Source organism: Patella vulgata, chromosome 8, assembly GCF_932274485.2.
Source record: "Patella vulgata chromosome 8, xgPatVulg1.2, whole genome shotgun sequence".
NCBI lineage: Eukaryota > Metazoa > Mollusca > Gastropoda > Patellidae > Patella > Patella vulgata.
The window spans coordinates 25,710,181-25,732,570 of NC_065886.2; the positions used below are offsets into that span (position 1 = coordinate 25,710,181).

The 22,390-nt window shown below is 34.5% G+C and overlaps 2 long non-coding RNA genes across 2 annotated transcripts in view; one reads left to right on the plus strand and one right to left on the minus strand.

Moving 5' to 3' along the window:
- The first annotated feature begins 3,475 nt into the window (after positions 1-3,475).
- Positions 3,476-22,390, plus strand: part of LOC126830054 (uncharacterized) — a 203,973-nt gene continuing 185,058 nt past the window's right edge. The window contains exons 1-2 of the long non-coding RNA XR_007683673.2: positions 3,476-3,532; positions 11,830-11,942. This is a non-coding gene — a long non-coding RNA (uncharacterized LOC126830054). The remainder of the gene's footprint in view (positions 3,533-11,829; positions 11,943-22,390) is intronic.
- Positions 20,283-22,390, minus strand: part of LOC126830055 (uncharacterized) — a 90,724-nt gene continuing 88,616 nt past the window's right edge. The window contains exon 3 of the long non-coding RNA XR_007683681.2: positions 20,283-22,117. This is a non-coding gene — a long non-coding RNA (uncharacterized LOC126830055). The remainder of the gene's footprint in view (positions 22,118-22,390) is intronic.

Below are 22,390 nucleotides of genomic sequence, written 5' to 3' on the forward strand. Positions count from 1 at the left end.
TAAACCACGCCTCTCTATATCTATAAAAGTATTTGTACATGCACACCCACTTTACGGCTAATCTCAACTTTGTTAAAATTGGCGATTTAATGTGCATGAATAACATTTTAGTGAATTGCACAGTTCTTTAATTTTTGTAGCTTGTTTTGAATAAATAACTTTCTAAAGAAATGCATATGTTCCAATTATGCATCTCCCAATTGGTTTACACCATCAATAATGTTACCATTAAGTAAAGTATGTTTTAACTATTATTTGGAGGATTCTTTAAAATCCTTTTCGAATATTTTGTTTAAATTATTTCAGATTTGTACACTTTTGTTATAATTTTGATGGAATTATTTCTTGCTGATCAAACATTATTATGTAGTATTATTACTTCACATAGGCTACATGACATATTTGAAAGAGAATCATAGTTTAAGTATATGAATACTGGATAACTTAAACTGTTTTGCCTTGAAACGCTGTACTCTGTGATTGATCTAGATATGACACATTTTACATGAAATTGCTTACAAGACACAAAGACAAAGGAAATAGCAAGTTCGTAAAGTTTAGTTGTCATGGAACTTAAACCAACTCTCGTCCTGTCGATGTGGTGAATTGCTCGAATCTATCTATATATTTGCGTGGGCGGCATCTTCAGCACAGCACATAGTTCCATTTTCGATAAAATAAATGTCACCGATATATCCCCTTTTCTGGTAGCCATGAGTTTTTAGGACTTTTTCATAGTTGATTTCACGTACTAATTTGAAATAACAAAACTGGTTTAATTACGGATAGAATACGAGAAGATGATATGCAGAAATTCTGCATCATAATCAGATATCCCAATAATCTTAGCGTCGATATTAATTACACAACTTTTACAGAATCAAGATATGGTGAAAAATATGAATAGTTATACCATCTCTACTAACACATTACATATTGCTAAGGAAATAGAGAAATCGGATTGCATGAGCTTTGTAAAAGAGTGAATTAGCGAATCGTGGCAATGCAAAATAACCGAGAAAATTAGTGTTCACACTTTTGTTTAATTCAAAATATCCACCTCTACTAAGTTCAAAATACGATAAAGTTGGTCATAACCGATAAATTTTGGACAGATTTAACGTCTTTTTGTACTGTCGAAGACTTCAAAATAATCGTATAGAATAGGCGATATAAATTCGAAGTTATGTGAAGGCCGCAAACCACAATATTGTGCAATTTGGATCTCTAAAATGAATATCAGTCCAAACTTTTCAATTCAGACCGATATTCACAAAGATATGATGAATTGAAAATTACGCAATATTCGACATCCTCTGCAGACGATATAAAAAGCCAGCGTCACCTATATAATTGTTGGTAAAATCTTTGGATGAGTCTCTTTTTGATCCTATTGAATCCAAGTTGGGAGGTTATCTATCGCTGTTATTTTGGTTTGTGTTCTTAATTAAATATTAACTAATTAATTTTAGTACATTTGGGCCTGGTTAAAGCCGTGAAAAATTTGATATTGTCAGACAAATGATCGATCGGCATTGGCGCCAATAATAAAACAATTGACATTTGATCTGTCATGCAGCTTTGACATGTTTCACCGGTAGGTATTCTTCTTAATCCCAAATATAAGTTAAAATTGTTGCCCTGGAAGGGTTAGGAAAAGGTCAGAAAAGTTATTTAAAAATTATTAATTTACCGAATGGTATTTATTTCATTTAAAGAAACGTTCGATCATATTCTTTTGGTACCACTATGTTCACCTGGCTGAGAAAGATCAAAACTACAGTTTTGTCCAGATGACGCCATTATCAACAAAATATTTAAACATCATTTTAGAAAAAAACACCACCTTTTGTCAAGTCTAATTAATATGCGAAAACTATAAAAATTTACTCTTGCAAAATTAACTATTTCTCGACATCTTAATAAGTTTGAAACTATTTTGATATTGATATGATCGTGAAAATTACTCACAGAAAAACAGAAACTATGCACATTCCTAAATCTCTTTTTGTTTATTACGGATAAGGGCGATAACCTGGAAGGAATGTGTTGAATTTAGTAAAATTCCGTCAACCGAACAACCCTATATGTAAAATGTCTTACAAAAATAACAACTAATACTGATTTTTTATTAAAATATCTTTGAACATAAATGAAACCATTCAACATGTATCCAGAAAAATCATTTAAATTTCCATTTTATATTACGGTACTAAAAACTTGGTGACAGTAAAATATTTAATTGATTTGATATTCTGACGATTTGCATCAGTAATCAAATTGTGAAAATCGGCTCATACAAACAAATTTGAAAAGTGGTTATGGAAAATTGTCTATTTCCCGGCAATGGTTGATGTAAGAAGCTAATTTGTGTTAACTACATAATCGTATACGGACATCTTCCATGTGAAGATATTAAAAAAACCCATTAAAACTCAACCCAAGTAATGACCTCACTTCTGGTGCCTATGAATATATTTGTTTTATTTACCTGGGCCCTGTTTCTCGAAATCTTAACTAAAGATAAAATCCAATTTTAGTAGATACCTCAATTTTGATTGGCTAAGCATTAAAATCAATCTAATATTATCCAATCAAATTATTAAAGTTTGGATTTTATGTTCGTTAAAAATTTCGTGAAACAGGCTCCAGAGCTATCCTCATACCACCTAAACTAAATTAAGGTAAAATAATATTTACAACCCCAAAAAGCGTCCCGAATAGGGCAAAATTGAACGTTTTCTACAAATTACGTCACTTCCGTTACGAATTGTAATTGGTTTCTTAACTTTTCAAGTGCTTTTTAAAAATGTCACACTCCTCAATTCTGAACTAAAAAAATAGAAGAAAAATAAAAAATGAAATTTTTGAATCGCATTTTCCCGATATAGGAAATAATTTTTTCCAAAAGGGATAGCAACTTTTTGACTAGGTAAAGTTACCAATTTCGACGAGTTCGAATTATATAACTTTTATCATCTAAGTCAAACACGTAAAGGCCAAAAATTTCAAAGCGATCCCATGAGTAAACATTATGGTCGAAACAGTTAGTGTGAAACCATATTAATAATAATTAATAATCAGTATGAAACCTGTGATGATAATTCCTATAAAAATACCCGACACCTAAATCAATGGCTAAAAAATGTGAATTAAAACAAAATATAGTTTCTAGTATGCATGTTAAAATTTGTTTTTTATATATTTTGAAGAAAACAGCCCATGTTACCATAAACATATTGCAGAGCTTGATATAATGTCACTAATTTATTCGGAAGTGTACTTTGTTATTTGACAGCAGTTTAGTTTACGTAGATTATTTCTGGAACCTCTCCAAAATTTTATAACCAATATTGCATATTCGTATTCAGTTAGTGTGACCTGCCAGTGTGACTTGTATCATGCATAAGTCACATGCAGCCGAAAGCCTGCAGATGATTGGCTGAAGGATCTATCGCCACAAAAGAAGGCCGAAAGCGCACGAATAATGTCTATGAAGGGGGTGAATTGGCTCTGGTTTGCCAGCAAACAGGTAGGAAAGTAGTTATTCAAATTAAAAGAAAAATGCAAAAACTACGACTTCAGTTTAAAGTCGAAAATGTTGTCACAAACTGAGCTAAATACTATTTTTCAAATTTCTTTATGGTGAATTTTGAAATTTCGCCGATTTTTTTTGTAAATATACCCTAAAATACCATTGACTTGAAGCGACGTAGGCAGAGTGGTAAGTCTTTTTAAACATGTAAAGGAGTAGTCAAAAACATTATTAATTCTGTATTATGTTTTTTAAAATATTGTAATTTTCTTTCTGTTGCCGACATATTTCAAAGTTGCATGTTTTACAGACTTTGTTTTTACCAAATATATAGAAATATTAAACAAATGGTTAACAGACATCTGAACACTATTCATTTAATCTATTTTATCTACATACAATGCCGTAAAATTTCTTTAAAACGAAATGGGCATCTTATCTATTATTTATATATACATGTAAAATGTTCCGTCGCAACCATCATAAAAGAGGGGGAAAAATTACTTTTATTTTACTTAAATTGACACAATTTCAATAAATCTATAAAACACACACCTGATAAGTGCATTCAATTTCCTCTGTTTCAACTTTTAAAAATTACATTCATACTCCCAGGTTTTAATGCTTAAAAAGTACACAAATTTAATGAACTCGGTTGATCCTAATTTTTGCTTCTATATACTTTAAGAAATGACCACTCTTCTTCAATTGAGATATTAATAAATATGATAAAATTTAAACCTTTATACAAAAAATATGACAGTTACTGCAAATTTCAACATCATACAAACCCTTCTGTAATACTAAAAATTATACTGAAATACAAACAAAATAGAAAACAGTATTGCACATTAATTTAATATAAATCTTTCACTATGTTACAATGCCGATTTTAACAGACGTAATATTTTGTAAGTATATAATTTTTAAATCTTATTATACTAATGAAATCATAATATGTATTGAATGTTAGAACACAAAACGATTTCATTTAATATAAATACTAAAACCCGAGCATCAATTTGTGCATCAATGATCAAAATACATATCCAAACCTAGAAAAACCCGAGCATCAATTTTTGCATCAATATCAAAATACAAATCCAAACCTAGAAAAGTTTGAAATTTATAAAAATCAAATTCTCGTATTGAAAAGGATTATTTTCCTGTCTCGTATTGAATGTACAATTATTCTGCTGAACAAATTTATTTTAAACGTTTTGCAAAACTAATATATGCCGATGCAGTAGCAGAGTTCTCGAAATTGTGGAATTTCAAACGAAATCCAACCGTATAGCTGCTGGTCCCAATCCAACATTTAATTTGTGAAATTTTGCTATTCTTAGAGCCTTCTTAATAAATTTGTGTAATTTGTATCTTTTTGTAAAAAGAAATACACCATAGCCAATTCCAAACTTTTTGAAAAATTGTCGAACAGCATGTTTATTCCATAGAAAAATATTTAGATGGCAAAGTTTCTTTAACAAGATTGGATTTTTAAATCGTTATGATTAAAGCAATATCTGTATTCACAAATTGTGAACACACCGAACTTTGCTAATCCGTCCAATAACCATTGATTTTAATATAATAAAATATATTTTATTGATGAAAATTACAAGATTTTAATCTTAAAAATACGTTATATACACAAACGCACGCATACTCAACCACAAAAATTATCTTGACGCTAACATTATCTTGATCCTAAAATATTACTGGTTGTGGAAATATATATATGGGTTATTTAAATTCTGTAATAGTTTACTTATTTTTACTTCAATTATATGGAAATGAAATGAAATAGGATTTAACGCCCTACTGTCCTGCTCCGACTGGACTGATGAAGACGGGCGTACGCCATACAGTGTGCTATGGGGGAAATTTTGCCCGGATAGCGGCGCTACAGCTTACTCTTATATCGAATTGTGACTGCCAAGGGATCTTTTACGTGCACGCCAATGTGTACATTGGACCTCGGTCTTTCGTCCCATCCGAACGACTATAGACAACTTTCATTGTCCCCCCCCCCCCCCGCCCTGTGCCATTGACAAGGGAAAACCACGCCGGAAAATCCCGATGAACTTTTTTCGGCGAACACCTGGATCTAACCCGCGACCTTACTCACTTAGCCACCGTGGCTTCGATTACATGGAAAGGATAATTATGTGTAATTTAACTTGTATAATACTGCAGTTATTTTTATTATAAACAGGAAGCATTATTATTCGTACCTGCCCCCAAAAAACTGTATTTATTAAGATCAGAAATTGGTTTCCGCAAGATACGTGAAAAGGAAGGTACACGAAAATTTTTCACCGAAACATTTAAATATTCTTGAATCCTAATCCTAAGATTAAAATTTGCTTGTGAAGTAGATGAATACAATAGCCCGAGGTTAACAATATTTCACAGCTCGCGATATTTTCTATCTTGTGGTATATGGGAAATTATAATAAACCAACAGTCTCACATCAAATGTGAATGATCTGCTTATACATTCGCATACTTGTCTGTTTCTCTGAGACAACTTAGATGATCGCCACCAAGAGATTATTGAGACAAACTGTGACTATTATCATCGCCCATCCTTTCATTGGCACTTATTGTCTGCTTATTTACTTATCAGTTGGCGTATTTATATGATTTTATAACAGTGACTGGTGCTTTGCGCGGGACAGCTGATATCACTATTAGATACTATCGTTTTGATAGCTTTCCGGAAAAGTTATAATTCATAAATATATATAAGCTTTAGGCGTCAAATGAAAATCATAGGTATTAATTTTGGAGGTACTTGTCAGGAATCTTTTAAAATTGTTACGCGACGACCTGATGATATCTTTTGATCACAAAAGCATATCAAAATTAATGGGAATGGGAAGTGGTGTCCTAGAATGTAAGCACACCCTACCCCGTCACTGGTGGTTTAAGAGGTATTAACTCTACGAGCAAATGCAGCAAATATTTTTAACCCCGCGAGTTGCTGTTTTCCAATGGACTGGGTGAATTATTAAAATTTGAAACAGATCCATTGACAATTATGAACTACTTGTTTGCCAAGAAATTGTTTTTAGACGAGCGACAATATCATGACTTATACTGCTGGCATATGGAGTAAGTTACTGATAAATCCCTCCGTGTTAATTGCATGGCGATCTGTAACTTTTGTTTGGCATAGCTTGGCGTAAAACTTGAATGCGACAAAGCAAAGAACCTAACATGCCCCCATTATCTGGTTAAAAAATACGCGAGGTGAACAATTCTTGAATGAATATTGTGATTTTACCTATACTGGGTTTATCAACAACCACTCTTACAAATGCGCCAGCTTGAACATGGAATAACTATTTTATTTTGATAATAAATTGATTTTGCAAAATCTATATTACATCTGAGTAGCAAAAGATATCTGGTTGTTGCCGCATATTGCGTTATATTGTAAGTGTTCATCGCGGAACTCGTGAATGCATTATAGAGTTAAGTTATCGACCAATTAGTAAGTATGAGGTTAAAGAAGACAATTCTCTATTTTCAAAAGCAGTTACAGAGTTATTGCCCCAGACCCATACAGGTGTTGACAAGCGGACATTTCGTATTCGTATTCACTCTACAAAGAAATATTTCATATTAGAGATGACACCCATCACTTTGTGTGTTTTCAGATGTATTGTCCCCGACCTATATTGTTGCTAATATGGGATAAAGGTGGTCTCAATCGATTTACAGTGTTTTCACAAAATAGTTATGGAGTTATTGCTATGATTTGTGTCATTACAAAAGTGGGTCTGTGATCATTATCTACGGTAAAGGCCTCATTGTGGGTACTTTATTAAAACTAGATTTCGTCAAATATTCAGCAACAGAAAGTATTTGGCTATTTACAGTGTTTTCACAAAAAACGCATGGCGTTGTTGGCCCTGACTCGTGTCTTTACAAAAGTGGAGCTAATCATTATTTACCGTAAAGTCCCTCCCCCCCCCCCCCCAACCCTTGCGTGTGCCCTAAAATAGAAAAAACCCACCATGAGCTGAAAATACTTTATTACAATGGGGACAGTATGTTACTTTGTCTAACAAGATATGTTTGTTGGGTGTCTGGTACTGTTCGGCAATCTACGTCCGCCTTGAAACCACCTTTGCTCATGGCCGGTGATATGCCAAACATAATTTTGAAAAAAGACGAAGTATGCAGTGGAAGCACGTTATGTTACCAACGCCCCAAAAGTTCAAAAGAACGCCTTCCAGAGGCAAGGCTATGACCTGAGAATAGAAGGGCACAATTATGATAGATTATCTAAAGAGGGTTCCACCATAAATGGTGCATATTACGCATATGGATTGCGCAGGTAACGTGATCAAATCAAAGAAAAGCAACGGGGTGTTTGGCTGCTCCAGGCAAATGCTCAAGTTCACATTCCGCTGCACAGGACTGTGGCTCCAAGATCCTCGCTCAGTCAACCCATTCTCGAGAGAGATCAAGCTCCATCTGACTTCTGCCTTTTACCACAACTCAAACCGGGGTGTTTGGATGCTCCATTCTATTGCTCAAGTTCACACTCCACTGAACAGGACTGTGGCTTCAAGATCCTCAGTCAGTCAACCCATTCTCGAGAGAGATCAAACTCCATCTGACTTCTGCCTTTTCCCATAACTCAAACCGGGGTATTTGGCTTCTCCAGACAAATGCTAAAGTTCACATTCCGCTGCACAGGACTGTGGTTTCAAGAACTCCCTCACTCAACCCATTCTCGAGATCTAGCTCCCTCTGACTTCTGCCTCTTCCCACAACTCAAATCTGTACTTATCGGGACGGGTGTGAAGGAGTTTTTAGGATCACGTGACAGACTGGTTTTCTGGCAGCTTAAATATGCTAGAGAAACGGTGGAACAAGTGCATTGATATCAAGTGGGATTACGTTGAAAAATAAGTATTTTCATAAAGATCGCAAATTATTATTATTTAGAGAGACCGGAAGCTTTCTTAAAACTCCTCATGATGTCTGTCAAATCATGTTTCTTTCCCGTTTCTTGTTATACCATGACTTAGCCTATTCAAGCCATCGTTTTACCTTTACCACCGCATATTCTAAGACGATTTGAAAAACAAGCCCCAGAAACGCCTTCATCAAAAAATCTTCTGATGAAAAAACCCGAAAACACCCAGCACTTGGAAACTTCATTAAACTCCAGTATTACTAAAATATATGTGTGTTGGTTTAGGGTGGTCTAATAAAGAAATCCACGCTGTTGGGGTGAATCAACCCTTAACTTGAGTCAAAGGGTTAACTTTGTGAACCCATCACAAAATATAACTCATTGAATTCATGCACTGCGGTAACATAACCAGCTAAAAATTCAAGTACAAAGATATGGTGTGTTCAGATCACGGCTGTTCATTTAAGGCCTATAGACTTGATACATAGCAAACGCGACCAGAAGAGTAATCATCCTCATTCGCCTTTGATTCTGGTGCAGACTAAATTGTGCCCGACACTCAATGGCAAGAAATTAAACATTAGCAACAGACGATCACGAATACGAATAACTGGCGCATCCATCTTGGATATGACTGATCTTCATTTCTTCTAGTTACGTGCATTTTGTGTGGCACATTTCAATTTGAATTCAATCCGAATACACTGTAGTCTCTATCACCCAGAAAAATATTCTACGAATATTAGTCTGGATGAGTTGTCAACATTTGAGAACAATAGGTCATTGACTAGATTATCCGGTCTTTTACATTATCAAAAACAAAGTCTAAGGAGGTAACTAGTCCTAAAAGAAGATGATGACGCCCATGAAATTAATTCAAGAATGCCATTTCAAAAAATCCATTAGATTGCATGCCAGTTCAATATCCAACATTCTTATTTTCTTTTATTGTAAAATTCCTCTCTTCATGGGCCATATGTATATTTTTAAAATTAATCCTAATTCGTCGTCACGATTCATGTTTGTTTATATTAATGCAAGAATTATGGGATTTATTGCGGGAAGGGGCGCAACTCTTACTTGACTTGGCCAGAAGATACTGGATAATCAACCACATTAAAAACCAAACTCCCGGGCAATGGACTTTTCGTCAAATATTGACAACGTTCCCAGACCCCCTGTACGGTCAAGACTAGGAGGTTCTGGGTGACCGAGACTAAAAAAAATGTATTGTGACGCACCGCTTTTAATTCGAGACAAACCAATCCAAATTTCGGAGACCGGTCTCCGGAATTCGCATTTTCATTTATAGTACATCACACTGAAAACCTAATTTGAAAATCTACGAAGGTGAATACCGGAATTTAAAGATACATTAGTTAAGATTTAAATAAAGAGCTGACCATTCTTACTATAATAGTTCGAAAATAGATAATGCAAAATAAAAATATTGGAAATTTCATTTAAATTACTTTATTCTGACCCAAGTTATCACTGTTTGTAGTTTTGACAAGATGTATGCATTGTGGTAACCAGAGCACTGGTATATTCGAGACTTAGCCTCGCTTTCCCATTTTTAAATTAAATTTTTAAATGGCGAACCGTTCTAATCTAGTCAAAATCTCAAGTATCCGATACCATCGAGAGTTGATTATGGTCTTGTTTTGTTAATAAATGTCTAATTAATAGTTTATATAACACTTCAGGCCTTAAAGAAAGACATGCAATAGGCAGATTTGGCTCTTACATAATGTATGTTTAAACAAAGCAAGTCTGCATGTATTAGTGAGCGAAAAAGAATACATTTTAGGGACACCTTAAGACCGCTCTAAGATCAACACTATCTTATAATGATGATTTCATAAAAATTTGACAAAGTTATGGATATGTGAAAATTACAATAAAAAAAAAGCTCTTGTCGGTTCATGTAAGTGATTAGAAAAACCAATTTTGTCCAAATTTTCATAATTTTGTCAACGTTTTATGAAATCATTTAAATTTTGGATATGACGTAAAATGTGCATATCTATAACATAACTTACCTTGATGGTCACTTTTGCAATACTTAGGCGAGATTGGCAAAACATTTGTTCGCAATTGACAAAAGAATCGCTCTTGTCGGTGATTAGTATTTATGTTTTCATTGTAGGCCTAGACTTTCGTGCGTATCTGCGATGTTTTGGTTGCCCAAAGTATCATTTGTGTTCTTGGAATATTGATAAGCCCTTCGTCGCCAAAATCTTGATAAATTTTCGGGAAAATGTTTCTTAGTTTGTACAAGTAAAGGGAAAAGAGAGTGTAGAAGAAATGCGATATGACAGAAACGTGAATAGCTATATTGATACGTCTGATGGACACAATAGACACATTCATTTGTATTTTTGCCGAGTTAGCATCCGCGTTTAGTCGACTTATGGTTGTGAGTCATTGGTCCGTAAAGGGAAGACCAAGAAAAAGGTAACGTCGACTACTAAATATGCTTCTATGATTGGTGTGTTTTATTTATGGGAGTGGCCGGTGAAACACGAACCTCGAATGTTTTATAAAGATTATTGTTGCTTCGTGAAATACAAATTTACATATTATGTGCTATTATGACGAAAGGTCTTTTCTAATTGGTGTGAGTTTTTCTCAACACCATCGATATATTAAATATGTGAATATTCTACAAAAAAACAAACAAAACCTCTTTTAGGATTTTTCAGAATAAAAGTATTAATTTAAGAAGCTATCTCCTTGTCGAATTTGAATTCCACAAATCCCGAATTAATTTATTTTTTCCTGAACTGTAAAACAGTTTTAAGGGCACGAAAAACGCCCATTCGTTCATAGCTTATTTATTCAGATATTTTCAGAATTATTTTATTTTTTCCATAACTGGACCCGAAAACACCCGATTCGTCGTTCACGGGGTGTTATTTATTCAGATTTTCAGAATAAGAAATATCATGTAACAATGACTTATTGTAAAAACACAATCAAAAGTATAAATTATTATGAAAATGAATATTAGTTAATGACTTTGTTCAATGAACAGAGCGTCGACTACCTATTTGAGGCTCAATGATTGCCACTAATATTACATTCCAATCAAAATAATTATGCTGGTTTATCAGCAGTTATATGATAAGCAAATCGCATTTCGTCTTTCATGTGACTAATTTTAACGAGTGCGTATGGTTTGACTTGTTTTGAGACCGAGGCTCAATCTAGAAAGCTTGAAATTATCAAGATGGCGTCACTGTCTGCATCATGGTAAGGCTTATACTGTTATTTTAGTATTCAATATTGTACCTCTTTCACGTCATTTTTGTCATAATAACGCATTTTAAAAAATATTTCTGTCTCTTTTTTTCAGAAATGCCCCGTTCTGATCTAGGAAATTTCTAAAAAAAAACCACTACATTATTCGACAGCCATCGCTACAAGTAGGTGAAACATAGACCAACATTCGCCTTTGGTAGAAAGAAGGTATATATACACACATATTTCATATTAACGACCCTTGTTAATTGAATAAAAGAGGATTTTGTTTTTACAATGAATTACAATCTGTTTTCATTTTTATAAATTGTCAAAGGGACTTTGCCTTTCTCTTTTTATTGGCTTTCAATCCTGCTATAATTACAAGTTTGCTTGAAATAAGAATAGACCTGTTCATATTCTGTTTCGGTCCTTTTGCAATCTTTTGATTTTTTTTACAATTTGAGTTAATGGATTGCTTCTATCACTCATCCCAGGTTGGATTTCTTTTATAATTTGAGTTAATGAATTGTTCCTACAATTTTATTCATCCCGTTTCTCAGAAATTAACAACCTGTTTATAAATTTGATAGTTAAGCCTATAATTTCTGTTAAGAATCCATTTAAATGTTGTTGTTTTTCACTGTCATTGTAGTAATCAAATGATCCATTGCATTTAACAAAATTGTAAAGGCTTAATTTAACTAGACTGTATCAATTTATATATTGACGTGCCAGTAAAACTATTTTTAAAAAATGTATGTGTCAAGCATTATTAGTTCTATCCACCTATACATAGCGGAAACAAAGCTTTCCGTAGAAAGTAAACTATTTTCAGGATTTAAAAACTTCCAACTTAATTATCAACTGCCTTTGAACTTCTTGACAGAAACCATTAAACTTTAGTTTTGACAGTTCAGAATGGAAGATCTGTTCACCTGTCAATTTTGGGTTGTTATTGTGGTTATTGATAATTTGGAGTAAAGATTGCAGTATGGTGAACATGATATCATTTCCTTATATAGAAGACATAATTATTATTATTATGTATAGCTAATCTAAATTGTGTGGTTTGTATGAAGTTTTGCGGTTTCATATACTATCCGTCACCTGCTTCATTCATCACTTGAAGAATTATGATACATCAATTATGACTAATAACGGCTGATATTATCTTTGTGGGTATTTAGAGCATATTTCATATTGCTTAAAATATAGAATGCCACGAGAGTTTACCACTTATTTGTGGGTTAGACTGTTAAGAGGTTTTATACACTGCGTAACGTTTTGTCGTTCTACTGATTTCTAAAGGTCGATTATTTAGATTAGAGGGGGCTGTTTTGATGAGTGACTACCACAGGCTTGTGGGATAGACATCGTTCCCTAAGTTTCAATACACACTATTTTTTTTTTAAGCCAGTCTGAATTTTTGGTGTTGATTTGTGTTTTGTTTTTTTTTTCCCATTTTTTTTTCAAATTGACATCAGTGGAGGAAAAAATAAATAATATAGTTTGATTTATGTTTAATTTTGGCATGGCGATTGTCTGTAATATTATTCGTCAAAGATTGTTTATAGATCTTTAATAAAACATAAATTATACACAAGAAAACAATATCTAAACAACAATACCGTGACTTCCATACAAACTTAGAAATTAAAATTTCGGGGACAAGTGAAATAGAAAAATAGATATACTCCGGTGGCGATTTATTTACTGTTGTATAATTTGTGGGTGAGAAGCCTAATATGAGGTCATGATAATATTTACATGTTTTTGTTTTAGATACTTTATATTACGTTCTTTAAATTTTCTTGGAACCGTTTATTGTTTTCATACGGTAAGATTCATATAAATACTTAATTACGGTATCATCGTTTTGCCAAAGTCTGTCTTAAAGTGAGAGAGAGAAATGGGATTTAACGTCCACTCGACACAAACGCTAAAGTGGCCCAGATGATCGAAATATATTATTTATTATAATCTGTATTGCGCGAGAGTACATATAATTTACCAAAGTCTACCTCCAGAATAAATTTCAATTTTTTTTTACCCTGAAATAATTGAACCCTATTTTAATTTTATATTCTCGAGGAACGTAGGTACTTTCATGCAATAAATATGTTGATGGAAAATATTTTATATATATATATAAAATATTTTCCATCAACATATATTTTTATATATATATATATATATATATATATATATATATACTAATATTTGGATGAAATAATCTATATTTAAATAACTTTTACATTAGTGCCCAGATTTGTCGACCCTACGGCGTCTTCAGGGCTAATTTAGCCTTTCCCTGGGACTGTTTTAGGCCTATTATATTATTAGTATTACTTTATACCTAACCTCTTGGAATTGGAAAGTTTCGACCAATTTCACAAATGTTTGACTAAAATGATCTTGGGTTGCATATTTTTTAAGCAAATCTCCTACACTAGAATTCCATATAAATAGGCTTCTGTTCGTCTGTCGGACAGGAAGTGTCGGGGAATCAATTTTTCTTTTTATAGTAGTACAATAGGATAAGGACAGTAATATCTGTTCAAATTAGAAAATATAATTCGCTCCAGTACATCAGGACGTACAGTTCAAATTTTGAACAAGGCCTTCGATCTCGATTAAAGAACCCACCGACTGACTTACCCTGACCAGAGAAATGAATGGATTATATAAGTAAATTTTATGGTTTCAATTCCTGTAATACATACATACACAGTAAAGTTTGTTTAGCTATAAAATATCCTCAAATAAGCTCAAAGTTTGTAAAACGAGAATGTCTTCTTAAAAACAACCACCTTTACATATAACTAGGAGGTATGATAGTTGTGAAGTTATCGGACTTTTATGTTGCGGTATTTGCAAGTTTATAAATAAAAACATTGTTGTACATGTATATGTGTGCTTTATTATCGAATTGAGCTAGAATTTTTAAACTTGATGTAGGTGTTTATTAGGTGAATGCCTTGACTGAGTTTGATGACGGGCATTTTCTGCTTAGGCTATTGCATCAAACTTGGAGTATAGTTTCAATATACCAATACCTCGTCTAAGTTCGATGATGAACAATTTGATTGGTCGAGACTTTGGAGTGAGAATGGCGTATATCATTACATCGATAACTTGACCAAGTTCGAATACCTGGACTAAGTTTGATGATGAGCAATTTGGTGGTTGGAGCTCGACAACTTTGATTCTAATTGAGTGCGAATTATAAAAAGATAAATATGCAGTTGACCAGTGGCTGCCGTCCAAGATACACCCACATTTTGCAAGAGATGGATAGAGAACAAGCTAAAAAAAAAGGTGATTTTTAGTACAATCAAGAGCCATAATTCAGGAAGTTATGATCCGATATGCGCGAATATCGAAGGGATATCAGCCTCACTATTGGCTTGTTTCTTTTATATCGTGATGTGAAGAGTGGCATTTAATGAAGAACAGTTTGATTTCATATAACCTGTGGGGCTTAAGCCTACGGTGCCTGTCTGTTCGGCAATATATAAACTTTAGTGTTTAATTTTAGTTACAGATTTTTTCAAAATACCTAATAGATTTCAAAATAACTTTAAAGAAATAATTATGCATGTTATTAGTTTTTAGTTGTTTACAAATATATAAATACATGCTGTATTCTCCTTATAAGGTATAGTTAAGTGTATTTTGTTAAGTTTTGAGCGACAACACAAGGATGTTTTAGAACGGTTATAAATAATATACACAGTAAATATGCTTATTAATGCTAGGTTCTCACTATCACGATTCGTACTACGATTGAAGTCCTGTCAGGTCTTATCATATATGGTGGCCAGTCTTAGCAATCGTGTTGATCGTATCGAAACGTATCTTAACATATCTGCAATTACCAGATCGTGGACTCAGTATGAACAATCCCATCGCAACGCATCGCACGACGGTGGGAACCGTGCATAAGGGAAGTTCGCGTTTTCTTTTCACTTTCTGTGGATACGTAATATGTAGATACAGTTAAGTGAATCAGACATAAAGTGACAGTTATTGTATAATTGTAAAAATAATTTACAGATTTTAAAAACTTTGATTAAAAGTTATAATATTTTGGTACTTTAATATTGTTCTTTTGTGTTTGAATGACTACGTTGGCTTTGACATATAATGGTCAAGACTGTTCTATGTTTAGCGTGACTGAAGGTGGTCGCTGAATATCTTTTACCCGTTGCTTCTGCTTCTGAAATCCAAATTCATACGTTCTCCATTGAGCTTTTGTTGGATTTTCTTTTTAATTTCATTGATTATTGTCCCTAATTGCGTGGAAAATCAAGTTTAGCTTTTAGACCGTCTAGCGTTCACATTATTTAAAAGCCAATTTTGATGAAACATGTGTTTATATCCCAAAGATCTCACTTCAGTTCGATGTTGGCGCGTATTGGGCCATAAAGTCCTGGATTAGTCCCCCTGATTGTACGAAAAATCACGTTTTTAGCTTGTGAACCCCGGACTATTCGATATTGGCATGTAGCGGGCCGTAACTTCATGGATTACCCCTGATTGAACGAAAAATCACATTTTTAGCTCGTGGACCCACTCGGCAGACTCCGGTACCCTACATCTTACCTCGTCTGTATGATGGTAAGTGATAAACACCCATACAATTGTGATGCGGCTACCGGTTTACTTATAAGGAAAACTTGCCGCTTTTAGAAAGAAGTTCTCAAAATGGGTCGTTCGAAGAATGTGTTGAGTTTTCATAGCAAAGTTGTCCTTTGTTTAAAGAAAATCAGATAAACTTGAAAGAAAAACAGTTTCAAACTTTGACAACTTTGTATCATAAAACACTCGTCACGTGCGTCTTCATGGGCGCTGCTATTTTTAATCCGGGAACTTGAAAGTAGATCCAACGGGGGAATTCGTCATACAGCCGAGGTTAGATGTAGGGTATTGGAGTCTGCCGAGTGCTTGTAGACCCACTAGAGGTAGCAATTATTTTTTTTTTAAAATTTTAAAAACCTTTTAAAAATATGTTCGTCAAACTCCAGTCATTTCCTAAAAAGGAAACCATAATTTCCCAACAAAATGACCGTTTCCCTTTACACAAATGTAGCAAAGCATGTAATACATATACCTAGGTTGTGGAGCCTATAGAGGCCACGATTATTTTCCGATTCAGATGAAATGATCTTAGATGAGTTCGATTTTGGAGCACATTGAACCTTCCGTTCTGAAGTTACCCCCCCCCCATCCTCCTCGCCGTTTACGCAAAATGTGAACTATGTGCATAGTTTGTGGACGTTCCAGAGGCCACAATTAGGGTGCCCCACAATAAATAAATATCTCCAAATATCTCGACAATTACACCACAATATATATATATATATATACCAAGCCTTAAATCAGTTTCGCACATTTATAAACGGCAATGTTGTACTTAATAAGCTATGACCATTTAACCATCAATTTATAATAGACTGAATAATGGTTACGGGCACTTTTGAGTAAAAAAATCGGTTTTTAGTCTCGCTTGACCAGTCTACCAACCATTCCCCGTCTGATTGACAGGCTGGGATAATCAAGACTACTTTTTTACGAAACATAACAGAAAGCTAGAACAAGAAATTGAATTTAAAAACACGCACGTTAGGCAACTCAACAATTGTTTTAAGAACCTTGTAAAAGTAAAATGAAACCACTGCTAGTATCATGTTCTTACCTAACCCGAGTGTTTCAGAAATATTTTTGTACTAAACCAAAAGATGCCACTCCTAACGGTATAGTTAATGATAAAGCAATTTAAAAAATAAAACGAACTTAATTTCTAAAAAAAATTTAAATATTACTTCTATTCAGAATCGCTAAAAATAGATTTTTTACGTCTGTAATAGTTGATAGATGTGTAGAAAATTTCACGTGCGATGGCTATTTATAGACTCATAGACTCTTGCACTGAGTGTTATCGCACCGCGTGACTAGCCAGACATCACTTCTAGACAGACCACTTAAACATACATTATGCAAGAGCTCAACCTGCCTATTGCAGGTCTTTCTTTCGGCCTGAAATGTTATCTAAATTATTAATTAGACATTAATTAACTTATCCAGACCATAATCAACTCTAAATGGCATCGCTAGCCTGCGATCTTAAGTGGGTTGTGAGCCGATTTACTGCATAACTTTCCGTCTCGATTTAACGATTAAATGGATAATCGAGACTATGCTGTTTAGCGTACTGACTTTAGTAACGCTGACCGAGGCTAGGTAGAAATTTCATTCGCTTAGTTCTCGATTCATAGTGGATCAACTTGAATGAAATTTTCAGCAAATTGCCTTTACGTTATTTAGTTTTTAACTATTATAGTGAGAACTGCCAATTCGTTATCGAATCTCCCATAATGTATCTTTAAGCGTGTACATTCGCCGTGTCGAGTACAACTTTCAGTAGGAAAAATTATAGCTACATGGGGCACTCGACCACAATGTCCGGTTCATTTGAATCTGAACTTATGTTAAGGATCGAAAGCTCTTGATATATATAGTTTGATTTTGGTGTGCATCAAACCTTCCTGTCTGTAGTTCTGTGAAATATTTTTATACGGCCACATTTTCATGTGGACGTATTATGCTGTCGCCCTTGTCCGTCCGTCCCTCTTAAGGTCACAATTATTACGTTCGAATATCCCCGTTACACCATAATGTTGGTTGAGTTCGAATTTCGTGAAAATCGGACCAAAACTGCCGGACAAAATGGCCGCCCCTCGTACGCAAATAGATCTGGTATATAAAGATTGTGGTCCCTCTTAAGGTCACAATTTTGACCCTATATTTATGAAACTTGAAATACATGTTTATAATCCAAAGATCTTGATTCTTTCGATATTCGCGCATATCGGATCGCAACTTCCTGAATTATGGCCCTTGATGGTACGAAAAATCGCATTTTTAACTTGTGGATTCTCTAGAGGTGACAATTTTTTTTCCAATTTCAAAAACCGTTTAAATATATCACCATTTTCGGGAAAATCGAAATGAAACTGCCTGACAAAATGGCCGCTCTTTGTACGCAAATTGTGGAAAAGTATGTAGTACGAAGGTTGTGGACCCTCTATAGGTCACAATTTTTATCCGATTTTGATGAAACTTAAAACATATCTTTATATCCCAAAGATCTCAGTTCCTTTTGATATTTGCGCATTTCAGACCATAACTTTCTGAATTATGGCCCCTGATTGTACAAAAAAAACCTTTGTTTTTGGCTTGTTCTCTATCCATCTCCTGTAAAATGTGGACGTGGCTTGTCTGGCATCGATGGTTGTTTATATCACAAAATGTGGACGTATAAATTGCCTGACAGCCGCTGGTTATAGCTTGTTGAACTTCCAAGGACAACAATTTTGGTCTGATTCAGATGAAACTTATTTTCTCCCTGCCTTTTAAGCAAAATGTGAAATATGTAGGAAGTTTGTGGACCTTCTAGAGGCCATAATTATTTCCCGAATCAGAAGAAAGGATCTTAGATGAGTTCAGTTTTGGTGCGCATTGGACCTTCCGTTCTGCACTGTGCAAAGTAACAATGTAATCATAAAAAAACAAGATTTTGTAGATATGTTCTATTTTAGTGGGCAAATTTGTAAACTGACCCTAGGCCACAGTCTCAACCCTAATAAAGATTTTATTATTATTATTATGCCCCTTGGCTATTACGCAAAATGTTATGTGCATAGTTTGTGGACCTTCCAAGGGCCACAATTGTTGTCCGATTCAGTTGAAACTGGACATATATATTAAAGATCGAAAGCTCTTGGAAGAGCTTGTTTTAAATGCGATTCACGGAATTGTCTTTCTGTTAATATTTTGACTATTGAGCTATAGTTTGGAGTTATTCGACAACCACACGCTCTCTCTGCCGTTTAGTTCTTAATAACGTTATTTGCAGCCAATGTCCTTATTAATGTATCCAAGAAAAATTCGTCATAATACAACTACAGGGCCATGGATGTTTATTTACGGACAAAGAATAAAGCCAGGCGGCTTAAAATTGATACTGAAATTTGTTTGACACCACGATGAAAAGTATCGGTATCAATTATGTGTTGGCGAGGGCCGGATAGGGGTGTGGTTATATCTTTATTGTCACATTGGAAAGTTTTATCCAGTGCCTGAATATTCTCGTGAAACCAATTTACACCATATGTGAACAATCGCTATAACCACAGAATGCAAGCCTCTCCCTATAAAAAGACTTTAAGAAACCGATACCGATTTTCATTATGCCTGGGCTTTGATTCTTCCTCTGTATCTTAGATACGATTCTTAGTTAAATCTTGGAGCTCTTCAGGATTTTAGGCCCTTTTCTGCTCAGTAAAAATTGATCAGGATATGGGTATTTTTCATGAAAATGTGATCATTACGGTAAAGGTCCTGGTTAAATTTTTTATGAAACACTTTGTATCTTCATAAGAATGGCGCCTCTAAACTCTTGTGCTAGCAATTGTCAAGCTTATTGGGAGTAATGACATGCCACGATATGTGTTCAATGAAATTATGCATTTCCGTCACAAAAATAAAAGTATTCTGGTGCTATTTCATATATTGTATATTCATTTGAAACAATCAACACTAAATATCGAAAATTAATTAAACATTATCAATAATTTTAAGGCAATATAATATCATTTTCAAAAAATTTGAAAAAACGGTGAAATTCAGAATCACCAACAAAAATGTTCACATTCTGACTTCAGTCATCTGAAAGGATGTACTTTTCAGCCATAACAGAACCATCGTTTCTGAGGGGTCAGTCAAACATTATGAGGAGGTTCCCAGTCATCATCACTAGCATCAGATGTTTCGATATTCTCAATTGGCTGAATATCATCATCTTGATAATGCTGTGATAGCGGTCCAAATTATCCAGAAGGCATATTCGTTTTTCTCACCTTCTGTCATGGAAAGAAGAGTAGTATTGACGTCATATCCTTCCTCAGGGCGTTTCTCAAACATTACCTAGTTGCTGAAGATAGATGAGCCTCCATTTTTCTGATAACTTCATGTGTTGGGCTATCAGAATCATTGGATAATATAAAGTTTCTCTCAAGAAACGGATAGCAGGTACACATAAAACTTTTAGTGCAATAACATGCCAGTTCTTTTTCACAAATACTTTCTTTTGTTTTACTAAATATTTGGTTCTTGGGGGTTTCCTAGGTTGGAAAGAATGACATAATCGCTTCGCAGTATATGGGCAATTTTCAACAAATTGTGGAAAAAGTGAATACAATTTGAACACTCAATTAATACAGGGATTGGCATAATGAACCTAAGTATGTAATATTCTTTCGGGTATCGTGGTACGTTATACATGACAAAATGTACATAATTTTGCACATTGTTGTAGATATAGCAAACCATACAACTATAGCTGAAACAGGAAGTTTGTGGCTAAAAGGACTTCACTAATATGTATACCTGATTAATTAAAATCATGAAATGAAATGAAATGAAATGGGGTTAAACCTCCTACTGTTTTGCTCCGAACTGGGCTAATGACGACGGGCATACGCCATACAGTGTGCTTTGAGGGAAATTTTGCCCGGACATCGGCACTACGGCCTACTCTTATATCGAATTCCAACTGTCAAGGAATCTTTTACGTGCACGCCAATGTGTATACTGGACCTCGGTTTTTCATCCCATCAGAACGACTAAACAGCTGCCATTGTCGAGCCCTCCGTCCTGCATCACTGACAAGGGGGAACCACGCCGGAAAATCTGGATGAACTTTCTCGGCCAATGCGGGGATCGAAGACCCGACCTCCAAGCTAGCGAGACAGCGTCTTACCCACTTAGCCACCTTCACCCCCGTACTATTCATGAGTATTTCTGAAGAATTGGTTCTTGACAGACACTGCAGGTACATTAAATTGATGAAATTAGGGAAGCCTTTGTAGATTTCTTGTATCAAGTGAAAGTGGATTTGGACTTCTTAAGGGGTTTCCTCCCAGTAGATGTTGATAGAAATGTACAATTCAATGTCTACTGCATGTAGTAATGGACGTGGAAAGTATATAATTTGTATATGTCCACACGTTGGAGTATCATGTTGTCACACGTGTTGATCTGTCCGTCGGTTAACAGTTTTGGGGTATTTTTAAGTTATTGCTCTTGTCACCGAGTTTTTGAGAGATTTTTTCTCTCTATAAAACTTGAGGTTTTTTTTGACGGAGTTAGTATTTCTTTATCTTTAGCTTAACATATATGCTGTGACGCCTTTTCTACACTCCAGGGGCATACTTTCTTTGCTTGGCGACGCCACATTTGAGATAGACGAGATATTTAATCAGAAAAGGTGCCAAAATACAGACATCCGATTATAAGCAAACGTTGGTAACAGCACCTTTTAAGACAACTTGAGTGTGCTGAAAAAGAAAGAAAATACGTTATTGAGTTGTATTGCCCCTGATTACAAAAAAAAATTGCAGCCAGGGATGGTGTCATTATAATCAAATTGAACTATATATCTAATAAAATAAAATGTATGAATTCTGAACATGATACCAGGCTGAAGTTTTGAGTGTTAAAGCCGCTAATCGAGGTTATAAGCGTGATGTGTGCGCCTTTTCACATTCTTTCTGGGGATTGGCAAGTTCACCAATTAACCTCATGAGCATTACACAACAAAAGAACCTACT